The 17071-nt window shown below is 34.3% G+C and overlaps 1 protein-coding gene across 1 annotated transcript in view; it reads left to right on the plus strand.

Moving 5' to 3' along the window:
* The window catches only part of LOC126886404 (zinc finger protein 45-like), a 174883-nt gene that overhangs the window by 151865 nt on the left and 5947 nt on the right, over positions 1–17071 (plus strand). The gene's annotated exons all lie outside the window — the stretch shown is intronic.

Consider the following 17071-nt stretch of genomic DNA (forward strand, 5'->3'; position numbering starts at 1 on the left):
ATATTCGCATATTTTTGAATATTCGCATTCGTATTCGCAAAATTTGTGCGAGTGTTTTGCGAATATGAATACCAGAAAAAAATAATTTGAACATAATACAGTAGACTCCCTCTATAACGAGAACTGAAATTGCGGACTAATTATCTCGTTATAAGCGGATCTCGTTATATCAGTCAACAATAATATTGTGCATACCACCACCACTGAAATGTTTTGATGCCTCTTACGTAGTTTATTAGGTGTCGATGGTTGACCTCAACAATGAAATTTGGCCATCGTAAATTGTAAACTTCCTACAATATTCAATATCGGTCGATAGATATACAAGAAGGAAGAAGTTCATGACCGGCGGTGGAATTTATTACAGCACTAGTCTCAATAAGCACACAGATGTTGGGCATTCCTGTATACAGGCAATTATGGTATTTATTTATGGCCATCACCACGGCAAAACAGGTAAAGAAACATATTCTTCGATTTCATTTTTCCTTGTTATAATCAAATATGCCTCGTTATAGAGGTGTTATAGTTCAATAGAAATTTCATGGGACATCTAGTACCTGGTTATAAGCGAAACCTTGTAATATCCGTGTTCGTTATAGAGAGAGTCTACTGTATTAGGTTAATAAAATCAAAATATATTCACTTCTCATCTTTGTTTTTATTAAGGCAAGGTAACTTAACTTCGTATAATTATATTATCAGCCTTTACTTTATTGTATTATTTAGTCTTTTTTATTAAGCCTTAATATTCCTTAAGAATCAGGTTTATTTACACTAGATGTCAATTAACTTCTCATTATAAATTTAGAAAACATTACAAAAATAGAAATAAATTTAAAAAAACTGAATATTCGCATCCGCATTCGCGAATGCCGGTAGCAGATATTCGCATTCGTATTCGCGAATGTTAAAAAAATGTCATTCGTTACATCACTGGCAGGTAGTTTGAAAATACATTTGAGAGTGCACACTGGAGAAAACCTTGCAGTACACAAGTGTGAAACCTGTTCAAAACTGTTTAGTAAAGCAAGTATATTGAAAGTCTATTTGAGAGTGCACACTGGAGAAAGACATACAAGTGTGAAATGGTACCCCCCGTTAAGCTAGGCAAAATGCCTTCACTCCCAGAATTCATTTTTTTTAATATTTTTACGTTCTATGTAATTAAAAAATGAGATAACGCGGATTCTTACCCCTCCCCCCACAGCCAAAAATATAGATTTTTAGATTTAATTTTTTTTTAGTTGGGTTGCAACCGATTTAAAATTTTTAAAAAATTCACATGTGTAGTTGAGGCTTTTACAAAACATGTCAATTGTTATGGACCGTAGGTCGAGTGTACATAACCTCAAATTTTTTTTAACTTTTTTAAAGCTTATAACTTTTTCTTGGAGGGGGCTGCAGGTCCAATTTTTTTGCATTTTGTGTATTTTATCAAAAGCTATCTCTATGATCTTTTTTCAGATTTTTCCGTCTGGTGCGCCATCTTAAAAAATCTGGAAAACTGTTTATTTAGGGGGTTTTTGGGGATTTTCTCCATTTTATAGACCAGCGGTTCTCAACCTTTTTTACTCAGCGACGCACTAACGTACTCCTTACAGATTCGCGACACCCTTATATGTACAAATTTTTTCTCCGTCTTAAAGGTAAGAAACAAGATCTCCCGCTTTGCGCAACTATTCATAACTTAAGTTATGTCGGTTAAATTTTAAAAACAGTTAGAGAGGAAACAAATTACGGATTGGCACTTTATTGATTGGTATAACGTGGTATATACCTAATAGTTAAAAAAAATGGTTGAATGCAAAATTGGTATATTATAACAAGTAAAAAAATATAAATAAAAATATCGTATTCGTAAATCTCGCGACACACCTGATAGGTTCTTCTGGCACACCAGTGTGTCGCGACACGGTGGTTGAGAACCGCTGTTATAGACTGCAATATAGATCAACTCAAAATTTTGTTAATAGATTGTGCATAATTTGAAATAACAGTATTTTAGGACTATCAAAAATTGGGCGAAATACTTTTAAACCCCCCAAAAAACATGTTTTTTTAAATTATATAAGGCTATTTGCGGGCCTAATGATATTTTTTGAGATCGATACAACCTTAATATTTTTTTTCATTTTTTTTACGTTATATGTGATTAAAAAATAAGACTCATCGCATTGAGTCCCCTCCCCTGCCCCCACAAAAACGTCAATTCTTTTATTTTTTTATTTAGTTAAAGTTTTGTAAGGGTTTTTGCTCTAATCATATTTTTTGAGGTCGATACAGCCTGAATATTTTTTTTATTTTTTCACGTTCTATGTGATTAAAAAATTAGGACTCACCGCAATTTTAGCCCACTTCCCCTATTACGTAAATTTTTCGATTTTATTTTTTTAAGTTGGCTTTGCAATTAAATCGCAAATGTTGTTCTAAAGCTATTTCTTTTTGGCATTTTTGTAATTAACCTATTAAGAAATAAGCCACAATTTAACTAAAAAATGATTTTATTTTCCATCTGTAATGCGTTAGAAAGAATTCGATAATCTGTGACGCAATGAAAAAAGGGTTTGGGGCGATCTTTATAAATAAGTCAGATTAAATTATTAGATATTTTTAAGATAAGATTTTTTTACCAAGCAACATTTTTGTTTAATTTATTAATATTTTGTATTTTGACAAATGACGTCCGTGGTGGACGTCGAAACGTTAATAAAATCATTTTTTAGTTAAATTGTGGCTTATTTTCCATTTAGAATAGTTAAATATTTCCCATTTAGAATAATAAATTACAAAAAGTACATTTTTAATATATCACTTCTTGTAGCTTTGTGAATCAAAACATGTTGTTCTTTGTCCATTAGTTTGTATTTAGTAGGTACCCTAATATTACCTTACATTATACATATTCTAATTATTCAAACATGTGCTTGTACTATCTAGATAACCTATATGTATCTCTGCCTATAATGTCATTTTGCTTCACGTTTACTGCCATATAAAACACCATAAAAAGAATGAGGAAAGTATTACCAAAGAATATATAGCTCCGTATAGGTATATTCATAGAGTATTCTCGGAGAGTTATATTCGTTGGTATCACACTTAACAGTTCTAAAGTCTTCATCGCTGTCTTCGTCCATTACAGGTATAACATCTGTATTGTCAAAGAGTTTTGCAAGATATTATATTCCATGCCATAAATATTATATTATTATTATGGCAGCTACATGCCAACAACAGAACAGCCTATGGTTATCGCATCTACAAGATATATACAAGATATAGGGGTCTAGGACGTTTCATCGCCGCCGTTTCGATGCCGCCAGTTCGATGCCGATGCCGGCCGATTCATCGCCAGTTAATTAATCGCTATCTGATATATTTCCGAATTTTCGACAGTTACAATTATTAGTTATTTTTAGTATTAATTAGGAATTCTAGGAAATGCGAGATATGACGGCGATGAAATGGACTGGCGATGAACCGGCGGCATCGAAACGGCCGGCGATGAACCGGCGGCATCGAAACGTCCAATTCCGAGATATAGATATCTATCGTTTAATGTTTTCCAAACCATCTACATTTGGCTCATAATGCAAATAGTCCACGATGTATGCTTGTCCCCGTTAGGTAAATTATTCCGATTCGTTTTTTGCACAAACTTACTCAAAAACAGGTCCTTTAAACAAATTCACAAGGCTGTACCGCGGTCGGAAAATTGTTTAAACAATTTTTTAAACGAATTCAAAAAATCAATTTTTTCACTTCGGAAAAAGCTGTTTTAGATTCTCTGGATCAACCTGAACAAAAAAGGTGTGTTGTGATCTTGCTCTAAAATTGACTGTTGTCGAGTTACACGCGATTTAAAATTTGAAAAACGCGAAAATGACCATTTTCAAGGCTTAATAACTCGATTAAAAATTATTAGGAAAGTCAGAAAGTGACCAAATCAAAGTTTATAGCCCCCCCCCCCCCCCTACAAGAGCCTGAAGAAATTTTTGTCATTATTTTATTACTAACTATTAATTTTTAATAATTAAAAATTAGCGCTAAGCACGTATTGAGGCGGCCGTCCGCGAGAGAGGTGTACAATAATTCATTGGACGTTTTAAAAAAATATCGATAAATCAAGTATCGATCGAAGTTAAAAATAGGTTTTAAAAAAATAAAAAAGGAATTTTGAGGTTATGTGTATATTTGACCTACGGGTGTATGTTTTGTAGAAGCCTTATAAAATTTTTAAATTAATTGTATTTATTTATTTATTAAGCGCAACAGGCCTTGTAGGCCTAGGGCTAAAATGTTTACATTTCTGATTACATAAATAATATAGTAAATAACTTAATATAACTTACATAACTTATAAATTTTATTTAAATACACTTCAGTCTTTTTATACACTCCTTCACAACCTCTCTCCATCTCCTTCTGTCCAATGCTAGTTCTTTCCATCTCTCAATGTTACTTTTCTTCAAGTCTTCATATACACTGTCCTTCCATCTTTTCCTTGGCCTGCCTTTCCTTCTCTTTTGTATTGGTCTTCGTGAAAGTACCATTTTTGGCATTCGTTTACTTCCCATTCTCTCTATGTGCCCCAAGTATCGTATTCTCTGTGCTTTGATCGTCGTCGTAATCGTTGGCTCTTGATATAGTTCTTCCAATTCTTTATTGGTTCTTCTTCTCCACTGACCTTCTATTTTCACACCTCCATATATTGCTCTTTGCATTTTTCTCTCCCATCTTTCTAACTGGTCTGTTTCTGACTTTTTGAGCACCCATGTTTCGCTTGCGTATGTTACTGTAGGTCTGATAACAGTCTTATAAATTCTTATTTTTGTTTTTCTTGATACGTATTTGGATTTCAATAATGTGCGTAATGCTCCATATTTTTTATTTCCTTTAGCTATTCTTGCCTTTATCTCCCCTTCTTCATGACCATTTTCATCTATTTTGGCTCCCAGGTAAATAATTTCTTTGGCTCTTTTAAACGAGTATGTTTTTTCTCCATCTATTTGTACTATGATGTTATTCTCTTTTTCTTTTTGGATCTCTCCCATTATCATATATTTTGTCTTTTCTTCATTTATTTTAAGTCCGAATTTTTTGGCTTCTGTTATTATGTTTTTCATTAACTTTTGTAGTTCTTTTTTGCTTGTTGCTAATAGCGTCAGATCATCTGCAAATGCTATGCATTGGTGGCCGTTTTTAAATATCGTTTCTTGCATGTTTATTCTGCTTTTCCTGATTATTCCTTCCAATGTTAGATTGAATGCCATTGTTGATAGTGGGTCTCCTTGTCGTAATCCTTCCTTGGTTTCAAACTTTTTGGATGTATACCCTTTCCAAGCTATTTCGTTTGTTGTGTTTTCCATCGTCATCTTTATCATCCTGACAATTTTACTTGGTATCCCCAATTCTTTCATCAGTTCGTACATCTGCTGTCTATTTACTATGTCGTAAGCTTGCTTAAAGTCTATGAACAAAGCATATAGTACTGTTTTATGTTCGTAACAGGTAGTCTGTATTTCTTTTAAGGCAAATATTTGGTCAGTCGTTGATCTGTTGTTTCTAAAACCTGCCTGGTATTCCCCCAGTATTTTTTCCGAATAATGACTTAGCCTTTTTCTTATACTTTGTGCCAAGATTTTGTAAACTATTTCTAATAGTGCGATGCCTCTGTAGTTTTCGCATCGCATTCTATCACCTTTTTTATGTATAGGGCATATTCTTGCTATGGTCCACTCTTCTGGCATTTTTTCTACTTCCCATATTCTTTTTATCAGGTCATATATCTCTTTCTGTAGTCTTTTCCCTCCTGATTTTATCATTTCGGCCGATATTTCTGTTATTCCTGGGATTTTGTTATTTTTCAAGCTCTTTATTTCGTTCTTTATTTCTTGTTCTGTGGGTATTTCTATTGCTATCTGATCATCTTCAATTTCATGGTTTGTTTCCTTTTGTACTTCGCTCTTATTTAGCAGTTCTGTGAAATAGTTTTGCCAGTTTTCCATTATTTTTTCAGGCTCATTTAGCAACATCCCTTTATCATCTCTCATATATGGGTTGTTTTTTTGATATCCTCTTTCCATTTTTTTTGCTTCCTGGTAGAATGATCTTATTTCTTTTTTTTGAAATTTTTCTTCTATTTCTTTCAGTTTATTCTCGTTGTATTTTCTCTTTTTGCTTCTACATTTTCTTTTCATGATTTTTCTCAATTCTCTGTATTCTTCTCTAGTGCTTTCTTCGTCATTTGTGAGATTTTTGAGTCTTACTTTTCTTATTGCTTCTGCTACTTCTTGACATTCTTCATCATACCAATCTTTTGTTTTGTGTTTTCTTTTGGTTTTCGCTAGGATTGCTTTACTTGTGTCCAAGATTGCTTCTTTGATATTTTGCCATTGTTTGTCTGGGCTTGACGTTTCTTGTTCCCTGATTAGTCTGTTGGTTATTCCCTGTTCATACTTCTTCTGTGTGTTGTTATCTTTTAGTAGTCCTATGTTAAATTGTTTTCCAATTTTTTCTGTTGTTTTATTGTTTCGCTTTATGTTATGCTCGATTTTATATTCTGCTCTCACCAGGTAGTGGTCAGAGTTACAGTCCGCTCCTCTCATGCTCTTTACATTTATTACATTGTTTGCGTGCTTCTTCTCTATTAAAATATGGTCTATCTGATTTACTGTCTTCTTATCAGGGGAAATCCACGTTCCTTTATATATATATCTTTTCGGCGTAATTGTGTGCTTCGTATCACCATTTGCCTTTCTGTTGCAACGCCTATTATTCTTTGGCCATTATCGTTCGACACCTCATGCTTACTATATTTCCCTATTATGTGTTCGTATATATTCTCTCTTCCTACTTTGGCGTTGCAGTCTCCCATTATTATTTTGATGTCAAACCCTGGTAATTTATCATATTCTCTTTCCAATTGCTCGTAGAATTCATCTTTTTCTTCTTCTGTGGCATCTTCAATCGGTGCGTGTACATTTATTATACTTATGTTTCGTTTGTCCCCTTTTAATCTTATTGTGCATAGTCTATCTGATATTGGTTGGAATGCCATTACTCTTTCCTTCCATTTTCGCTGTATTATAAAACCTGTTCCTAACCTTCTGGTTTCTCCCCCGCTTTTAAAAAATACCACGTCTTCTATTTCTACTATTTCTGTTTCCAATTGTTTTGTCTCTTGTAAAGCTATTATTTCTACATTATATCTTTTAATTTCTCTAATTAATTCTTTGAGTTTTCCTGTTTCGTATGTGCCTCTTACATTCCATGTACCCAAGTTGACTTTAGTTTTCTTTTTGTTATCTTTACTTATTGCCTTGTCCATTGCCTGCGTCGTTTCCGTCTTATTTATCTCTGTTGCAAACTGTATCTTGTCATTTTTCGGCTTTTCTTTTTTTATTGCTGTCTTGATTTGTTTTATTTCCATAGTTCGTAATCCTATTCTTTGCATTTTTCGTCGTCATTTGTTTCCTTTCATTGCTATTGCTTAGTTTTTTGCTTTGGTCTCTACCACCAACGTTTGGTTCATTCCATCCCAGCGCCATATTTCATGATCGGCATATATTTTCTTATACCCTACTTTCACTTTTCTCCCTTCCTTTCTTAGTTCTTGCGCTTTTTGTCTGACACGTTTCTGTACAATTCTGTCGTTCTTTGATAGGTCATCGTTGATAGGTTTGTTCCAACATGAACTTTTGGACGGTCCAGAAACCGTCACGAAACTACTTGTACCGTTTGTTGTGCGCATGTTCGTAATTGTATCGCCCAGTTATCGTCCCATGACGGTAATCATATATTTGTCATTTTTGTTGGTGACAGCTTGTGTGCTTTTAGTCGATCAAAGGCTCAAAAACTTTAAAGAATTAAATCCTAGTGCGCAAGTCAGTCCAACCAGCACATTATGCATTTGCCCGATTACTGAAATCATCATCACGAAACCGTCACCGAAAGATCACAATTCTTGTTGGAACAGTGGGAAGGACGATCCGATGACGATTATATTTTTGTTGGAACGGATTTTGTTTACTGCGCAGAAGCGTTACCGTTTCGTGACGGTTCTCGGTCGTGTTGGAACAAACCCGATATAAACTAGACCTTCTTCTCGATTTCTCAATTTGGTTTTGTTTCGCATGATTTTTCTTTTATCTTCTTCCTTTTCAAGCTCAACCAGACAAATTTTTTCTCCTAACTTCAGAGCCTTCTCTATTTGTACATCTACTTCTAATTCTGTCTGCATAAAATTTTTCATTGCATGTTTTAGGATATCTGGCCCATTTGTATCTATGTTCAATCCCTGTATAATTATATTTTTCCGCCTTTTTGATTTTCTAAACTTTCAAGCCGTTCTTCTATTTGATAAACTGCCTGTTTTAGTTTCGTGTTTTCTTCTCTTAATGTTACATTCTCCTGGCGTAGCTCTCTTATTTCATCTCTATATTCTTTCTGCTCTCTACGCATCTCGCTAAGTTCTCTTGATTGTTCCTCGATTTTTAGACTTACTCCTGCCATCATTTCCATAATTTTTTGTATATTCTCCTCCATTTTCTCCTTTCTGTAGGAGGGCGATCTGCTTATTTTTCGACTTTTGTTAAAAGCCCGTTCCAATTCTTCCTCTTTTCTCTTCTTGTCGTTTTCGTCTGTCGTGGTACCGTCACTTTCTGTTCGAAATAATAGCTCTTCGTATTTTTTATCTTCTCTGCTCATTACAACTGGTTCGTTTTACTGCGATAAAGGTCTCGTTCGGACTATCTCCGCGGAAACTTAACCTTTCTCAGTGTAGCGTCTTACTTTTTTTCTTTTTTTTTTGATAAAATTATATTGAGCAGTATATACTATTTCGCTCCTCCCTACTTACAGGACTTCCCTGTCGACTTGGCAACACCGCGTTCCAATCAAACAAGAATCCACTTCGAATATCGTAATATCGATGACGTTTTATTTGTTTATGTGTTACGCTTACCTTTGATTTTTGCCAATTTGGAGCACAATTTCAATATTTAGTTTATTATTTTTCGTTCAGCGCGAAGATTACTCACTTAACTTCACACTTTATGCGTTTGCTGTAATTGATTTACTCTGCATTTCGCGAAAAACGGGTTTAATGCAGGAGCAAAATACAATTAATATTCACACACTCAGCGCTTCCCATTCCGAGATATAGATATCTATCGTTTAATGTTTTCCAAACCATCTACATTTGGCTCATAATGCAAATAGTCCACGATGTATGCTTGTCCCCGTTAGGTAAATTATTCCGATTCGTTTTTTGCACAAACTTACTCAAAAACAGGTCCTTTAAACAAATTCACAAGGCTGTACCGCGGTCGGAAAATTGTTTAAACAATTTTTTAAACGAATTCAAAAAATCAATTTTTTCACTTCGGACAAAGCTGTTTTAGATTCTCTGGATCAACCTGAACAAAAAAGGTCTGTTGTGATCTTGCTCTAAAATTGACTGTTGTCGAGTTACACGCGATTTAAAATTTGAAAAACGCGAAAATGACCATTTTCAACGCTTAATAACTCGATTAAAAATTATTAGGAAAGTCAGAAAGTGACCAAATCAAAGTTTATAGCCCCCCCCCCTACAAGAGCCTGAAGAAATTTTTGTCATTATTTTATTACTAACTATTAATTTTTAATAATTAAAAATTAGCGCTAAGCACGTATTGAGGCGGCCGTCCGCGAGAGAGGTGTACAATAATTCATTGGACGTTTTAAAAAAATATCGATAAATCAAGTATCGATCGAAGTCAAAAATAGGTTTTAAAAAAATAAAAAAGGAATTTTGAGGTTATGTGTACATTTGACCTACGGGTGTATGTTTTGTAGAAGCCTTATAAAATTTTTAAATTAATTGTAACTTAACTAAATATAAAAAAAAATAGGAGAATTGACGTTTTTGTGGAGGCAGGGGGAGAGGGTGGTGGGCTAAAAATGCGAGGAGTCTTATTTTTTAATCACATATAAAGTGAAAGAATAAAAAAAATATTTAGGCTGTATCGATTTCAAGAAATATCATTTAGCCGGCAAAAACCCCTCAATCCATCCAATGGCACTACAGCCCAAATCGAGCCTTGGCCTCCTTCAGCAAGCTTCTCCAATCATTTCGATTTACCGCTGTTCTTTTCCATGAACGCGTTCCCAGAAAGTTCCTGGCATCCTCATCGACTTCGTCTTCCCATCTCTTTTTAGGTCTTCCTAAAACCCTTATATAACTTAAAAAACATGGTTTTTGGGGGGTTTAATCGTGTTTTGCCCGATTTTTGATAGTCCTAAAATACTCAGTTATTTCAAATTATACATAATCTATTAACAAAACCTTGAGTTGATCTATGTTGCAGTCTAAATGGAGAAAATTCCCAAAAACCCCCTAAAAAACAATTTTCAGGATTTTTCAAGATGGCGCACCTAACGGAAAAATCTGAAAAAAAATCAGAGAGATAGCTTTTAATAAAATACACAAAATGCAAAAAAAAATGGACCTGCAGCCCCCTCCAAGAAAAAGTTATAAGCTTTAAAAAAGTTAAAAAACATTTTGAGGTTATGTACACTCGACCTACGGGTCCATAAAAAATGGACATGTTTTGTAAAAGTCTCAGATACATGTGTGAATTTTTTGAAATTTTTAAATCAATTGCAACCCAACTAAAAAAAATTAAATCTAAAAATCTATCTTTTTGGCTGTGGGGGGTGGCGAGCTAAAAATCCGCGTTATCTCATTTTTTAATTGCATAGAACGTAAAATAATTAAAAAAAAAATTGAAGGCACTCCCCTAATAGCACACGACGTCCAATGGACGTCCAAAATAGGTCCATTTTTGGTCCTAACGTCCATGGACTATAAATGGACGTCCTTTGGACGTCCCATGTTGGACGTCCTTCGGAAGGAATAAATATGGACGTCCTTTGGACGTCCGACTTTGGACGTCCTTCGGACGGAATAAAAATGGACGTCCTTTGGACGTCCGACGTTGGACGTCCTTCGGAAGGAATAAATATGGACGTCCGACGTTGGACGTCCTTCGGACGGAATAAAAATGGACGTCCTTTGGACGTCCGACGTTGGACGTCCTTCGGAAGGAATAAATATGGACGTCCGACGTTGGACGTCCTTCGGAAGGAATAAATATGGACGTCCTTTGGACGTCCGACGTTGGACATTCTTCGGACGGAATAAAAATGGACGTCCGACGTTGGACGTCCTTCGGATGGAACAAATATGGACGTATATATACTGGACGAAATACGGACAATTCCCTAATAGCACACGACGTCATTTGGACGTCCAAAATAGGTCCATTTTTGGTCCTAACGTCCATGGACTATAAACGGACGTCCCATGTTGGACGTCCTTCGGAAGGAATAAATATGGACGTCCTTCGGACGGAATAAATATGGACGTCCTTTGGACGTCCGACTTTGGACGTCCATACTGGACGAAATACGGACGTTTTATGAACGCTTATATTGGACACATTATACCAATTACGAGATCAAATAGCAAAATAATTCAATAAAATATTAACTTGCGTTAACTTTACGTTAATGAAATACAGTCAAACCTGTCACTAACGGCCACTAAAATGAAAGAACTATTGGCCGATATAGAAAAGTGGTCGTTATTGCCAGTTTTTGTAGCCTAGATATACAGTACAACCTGTGTTACTGGCCACCTGTACTAACGGCCAGTTTAAAAATTCCCCAAACCAATTATATCTAGACTACAAAAACTGGCAATACCGGTCACCTTTCTATATCGGCCAATAGCTTTTTCATTTTTAGCGGCCGTTACTGACAGGTTTTACTGTAATTAGTGTGGGGAATTTTTAAACTGGCCGTTAGTACAGGTGGCCGGTGTTGGCAGGGGGCCGGTAACACAAGTTTTACTGTAGTTTAAATCGATTAGATCGAAAGATTAAATCTTAATTCAAAATTGTATATTAAATTATTACAATTATAAAACTATATAGTTTAATATCCAAAACATGTTTTGATTTCATGTAATTTAATGAAAATCTTATTTGTAAATTATTGGTTACAATGTTTAACAACAGGAAATATTCAAGAATAAATAAAATAAAAGTTTCCCCTAACAACAAAACATTCCAGGAATTCTACTATCAAAGTTCTATTCCGTGAACATCTGATTAAATTATGGCTGGAAAGTTACCACAAGATATTCTATGAAAAGAGTACAATGTCCTCCTGGAGGGGTAAAATTTTCCATACTCTAAAGAGAGGCCATTTACTATTCAATTTGCGTTCATTTTCAAATTTGCCGCGCGAGTATCTATGTAGCGTCGCGTGGTCATTGGTCATCAAGTCATCAATTATTTCATTTTCATCATAAGATAACCTAAAAATTTAGTAAAAATTTTGATTGGAAAAAAATGCATCGATAAGGGGGTGAAAAATGGAAATTAGTGGCTTTTTTTGCTGTACTCAACTGTACTGTTTAGTATGCTAGCTTTGGCTATGGCTGGATCTCTTAAACAATTATGTAAGTATTATAAAATCCGTTTTCAATTTTCTTTATGAAACGAATCATTTATGCATGTATTACCTGTAAATATTTTGATTTTTAATTGTAAAGAATAGAAAAATTACCGTTCATTTTAATTTTTTTTAGAATCAGCTGAAAGTGGTCTACAAAAAACCAGATATAACCAAAATAAAGATATAAAAAGTGTATTGGCTAACTGGAAGAAACAACATTGTCCATGCATAATAAGTTATTACTTTATAAACAAATATTAATACCTAGGAATGGAACCTGGATATAATCATCAAGAAGATAGCAGGAATCCCGACAAACAACTTAAATAAGTACAAGAATATTGAGGAAATCCTCCTCGATACTACTGGGCAAACTAGAAGATTGAAGAGGACAAAGCCTTTTGAACTAGTTTGAGTGATAGGTGATAGTGAAAAGCAGAGCATAGTGCGTGATGTGGCTGTGTATGTTAGAATAGTGCACGATCTTGTTAGATTAGATAAGAGACACTATCGGGTAAGCTCTTCATTTTAAGAAACATTAGTAATTTAGGTTAAATTAAAATTGCTCATTGGTCAGTTATGACCAGATTGCTTTTTTTATGTTTGGCAAAAAGGGCGTAAGTCAGAATTGCACATTGCTAATGTTTTGATGATTTCTGGACCAGCAAAAAACTGTTGTAGACGTAAACTGTATGTACCAATAAAAAGAGCCGATTTTTCTGGTCCAGAAATCATCAAAACATTATCGATGTGCATTTCTGACTTAAGCCCTTTTTCCCAAACATCAGAGAATTGTAATGTACAAATTCTCCTATCTGATTTTTCATGAATTTTGTAGGAGACGAAAAACCATTTTTAGGATCATCTCCTGCTTTCACATGTAAATTTTGACATGTCTTGTAGTAAATAGATAGTTGAATTTACTACAAAACATGTCAAAAAATATATGAAAACAGGAGGTAACCATAAAAAAGTTTTTAGTCTCTCTTACAAAACTCATGAAAAAACAAATCGGAGGTATGTCACATCAGTGACTATATCCAGGGAATGTCTAAAAAATATACTTTGATGTCCCAAGAACCAAATATAACCTTTATATATATACAGGGTGTAACAAAAATACAGGTCATAAATTTAATCACATATCCTGGGACCAAAAATAGTTTGATTGGACCTAACTTACCTTAGTACAAATGTGCACAAAAGAAAAGTTACAGCCCTTTGAAGTTATATATTAATAGCACCAAGGGCCTTAGAGGCCCATGGCTTGAAAAGTTTGTTTTTTCTTCATTTTCACGTTTCTTTATGTACTGAGATCTTCTCTGGCTTGATATGTGATTTTTCTCCATTCCTTCCTCTTATTCATTTTTCTTTTCTGACCCTGTAACACCATTCTTTCCAAATCTTTTTCGACCTCTTGCTTCCATCTATTTTCCGGTCTTCCTCTTCTCTTTCTTGAAGCTATAGTGTAGTTTAGTACCCTTTTCGGAGTCCTCGTTTTTGGCATCCTTTCAATGTGACCTCGTGATCTAAGTCTCTGTGCCTTTATCACTCATTTGAAGTTACAAAATGAAAAGTGATTTTTTCCAATGTATCGAAAACAATGTGCTTTTGTGCAAGTTTCAATTTAATTATTATTGTAGTACCTACCATTTAAACAACGTTTTAAAAACTTTTTTGCCTCTTATTGCTTTTTCGAAAAGTCAATTTTTATCGAAATATTGTGAATATTTGTCAAATCCACCACATATTTGTATATGGTTAAGTACGATTATGGAGACTTGGTAATAATATGCAAACTTATTTATGCTTTACATTTTTAGGTATATTTTGAACCATATTAAAAAAGAAGCCAGACTCGATAAAACGTGCCTTATCGAAAAAATACAAAGAGGCAAAAAAGTTTTGAAAACACTCTGTTTAACTAATGGTACCTCAGTAATAGTTTAATTGGAACATACAACATTTGGGGGGTTTAAAGGAACAAAACCCCCATAAAATTTTTACGTGGACATATTAAAAAAGAAGTCGCAACTCGATAAAAACTGCCTTATCTGAAAAATACTAAGAAACAAAAATATTGAATTTAACTAATGGTACCACAATAATAAAATTGAATTGGAACATACACAAAAGTTTGGGAGGATTTAAGGGATCAAAACCCCCATAAAATTTTTATGGGGTGCACAAATTTCACCATAATTTTTCTTTAAGATATTCCTGCCATAATAATGCCACATGTCACATGTCCATTTTCAATAAAAAATCGCTAATAGTTTTCGATATAATCGAAAAAATCCATTTTCATTTTGTAATTTCAAAGGGCTGTAACTTTTTATGTGCATATTTGTACAAGGTAAGTTAGGTTCATTTGAACTATTTTTGGTCCCAGAATAATGTGATTTAATTTATGACCTGTATTTTTGTTACACCCTGTATATACAGCCCATTACGCACCACCTTAAAAATTGGGCATTTTTGATGTCTCGAATTTCCTAAACCTGTTGTTGCATCTAAGTGATTTTTTTTATAATATTCTAGCCTAGGCCCTAGAATATGTTACCTCCTTATGCTTGTCATGCACAGGGAGCTATACTGTAATATACAGGGTGTCCCGAAAAGATTGGTCATAAATTATACCACACATTCTGCGGTCAAAAATAGTTCGATTGAACCTAACTTACCTTAGTACAAATGTGCTCATAAAAAAAGTTACAGCCCTTTGAAGTTACAAAATGAAAATCGATTTTTTTCAATATATCGAAAACTATTAGAGATTTTTTATTGAAAATTGACATGTATCATTCTTATGGCAGTAACATCTTAAAACAAAATTATAGTGAAGTTTGTCCACCCCATAAAAATTTTATGGGGGTTTTGTTCCCTTAAACCCCCCATACTTTTGTATACGTTCCAATTAATTCATTATTGTGGTATCATTAGTTAAACACAACGTTTTTAACACTTTTTTTACTCTTAGTATTTTTTCAATAAGCCAGTTTTTATCGAGATGCGGCTTCTTTTTTAATATATTTACATAAAAATTTTATGGGGGTTTTGTTCCTTTAAACCCCCCAAATGTTTGTGTACGTTCCAATTACACTATTATTGTGGTACCATTAGTTAAACACAGTGTTTTTAAAACTTTTTTGCCTCTTAGTCTTTTTTTGACAAATCACCTTTTATCGAGATATGGCTTCTTTTTCAAAATATACCTAAAAATGTAAATTATAAATACATTTTCAGGTTATTAACAGGTCTCTATCATCGTACTTAACCATATACAAATATGTGGTGGATTCGAAAAATATTCAAAATAGGTCGATAAACACTGGCTTATCAAAAAAGTACTAAGGGGCAAAAAAGTTTTAAAAACATTTTGTTTAACTAATGGTGTCACAATAATAATTTAATTGGAACGTACACAAAAGTTTGGGGGGGTTTAAAGGAACAAAACCCCCTTAAAATTTTTATGGGGTGCACAAATTTCACTTTAATTTTTTTTTAAGATGTTGCTGCCATAATAATGCCACATGTCCATTTTCAATGAAAAATCTCGAAGGGTTTTCGATATATGAAAAAAAATCGATTTTCATTTTGTAACTTCAAAGGGCTGTAACTTTTTTTGTGTGCACTATTGTATATAGGTAAGTGAGGTTCAATCAACATATTTTTGACCCCAGAATCTGTGGTATAATTTATGACCATTCTTTTCGGGACACCCTGTATATTATATCACATTACTATAGAGAGCGATATGATATAATATACATATATTACAGCATGACAAGCTTAAGGAGGTAACCTATAGCCTAGGCTATAATATTATAAAAACATCACTTAGATGGGACAACAGGTTTAGGAAATACGAGACATCAAATATACCCCATATTTAAGGTGGTGCGTTAATTTCTTGGAGAAGTGTATTGTAATTTAATGTAAATACTGTAATATCCAATAATTGTAATTTGATATAAGATGAAATATAAGTTCCTTAAAAAATATATTTTTTATTTCCCACAATACATTCTCCACAGGTCTAAATATCGTCGCTAGACGTCCACCGAATGACCTTCCAGGACGTTAGATGGATGTTCAGCAGCAAGACATTGGACCAAACTGGGACATCCTATGAATGCCCAAATGACGTCCACCGAACGTCACCTCCGACGTTAGGTGGACCTCCATTGGACGTTTAACAACTTGGCCTTTGGACCAAAATTGGACGTCCTGTTAAGGTCCAATTCACGTCCCCTAGGACGTCCGATTAAGGTCCAATTCACGTCCCCTAGGACGTCCGATTAAGGTCCAATTTACGTCCGATTAAGGTACAATTTACGTCCGCTTAAGGTCCCATTTACGTCCGATTAAAGTCCAATTTACGTCCGATTAAGGTCCAATTTACGTCCGATTAAGGTCCAATTTACGTCCGATTAAGGTCCAATTTACGTCCGATTAAGGTCAAATTTACGTCCTATTAAGGTCCAATTTATGTCCGATTAAGGTCCAATTTACGTCCGATTAAGGTCCAATTTACGTCCGATTAAGGTCCAATTTACGTCCC

This window comes from Diabrotica virgifera, chromosome 6 (genome assembly GCF_917563875.1).
Source record: "Diabrotica virgifera virgifera chromosome 6, PGI_DIABVI_V3a".
NCBI classification, from domain to species: domain Eukaryota; kingdom Metazoa; phylum Arthropoda; class Insecta; order Coleoptera; family Chrysomelidae; genus Diabrotica; species Diabrotica virgifera.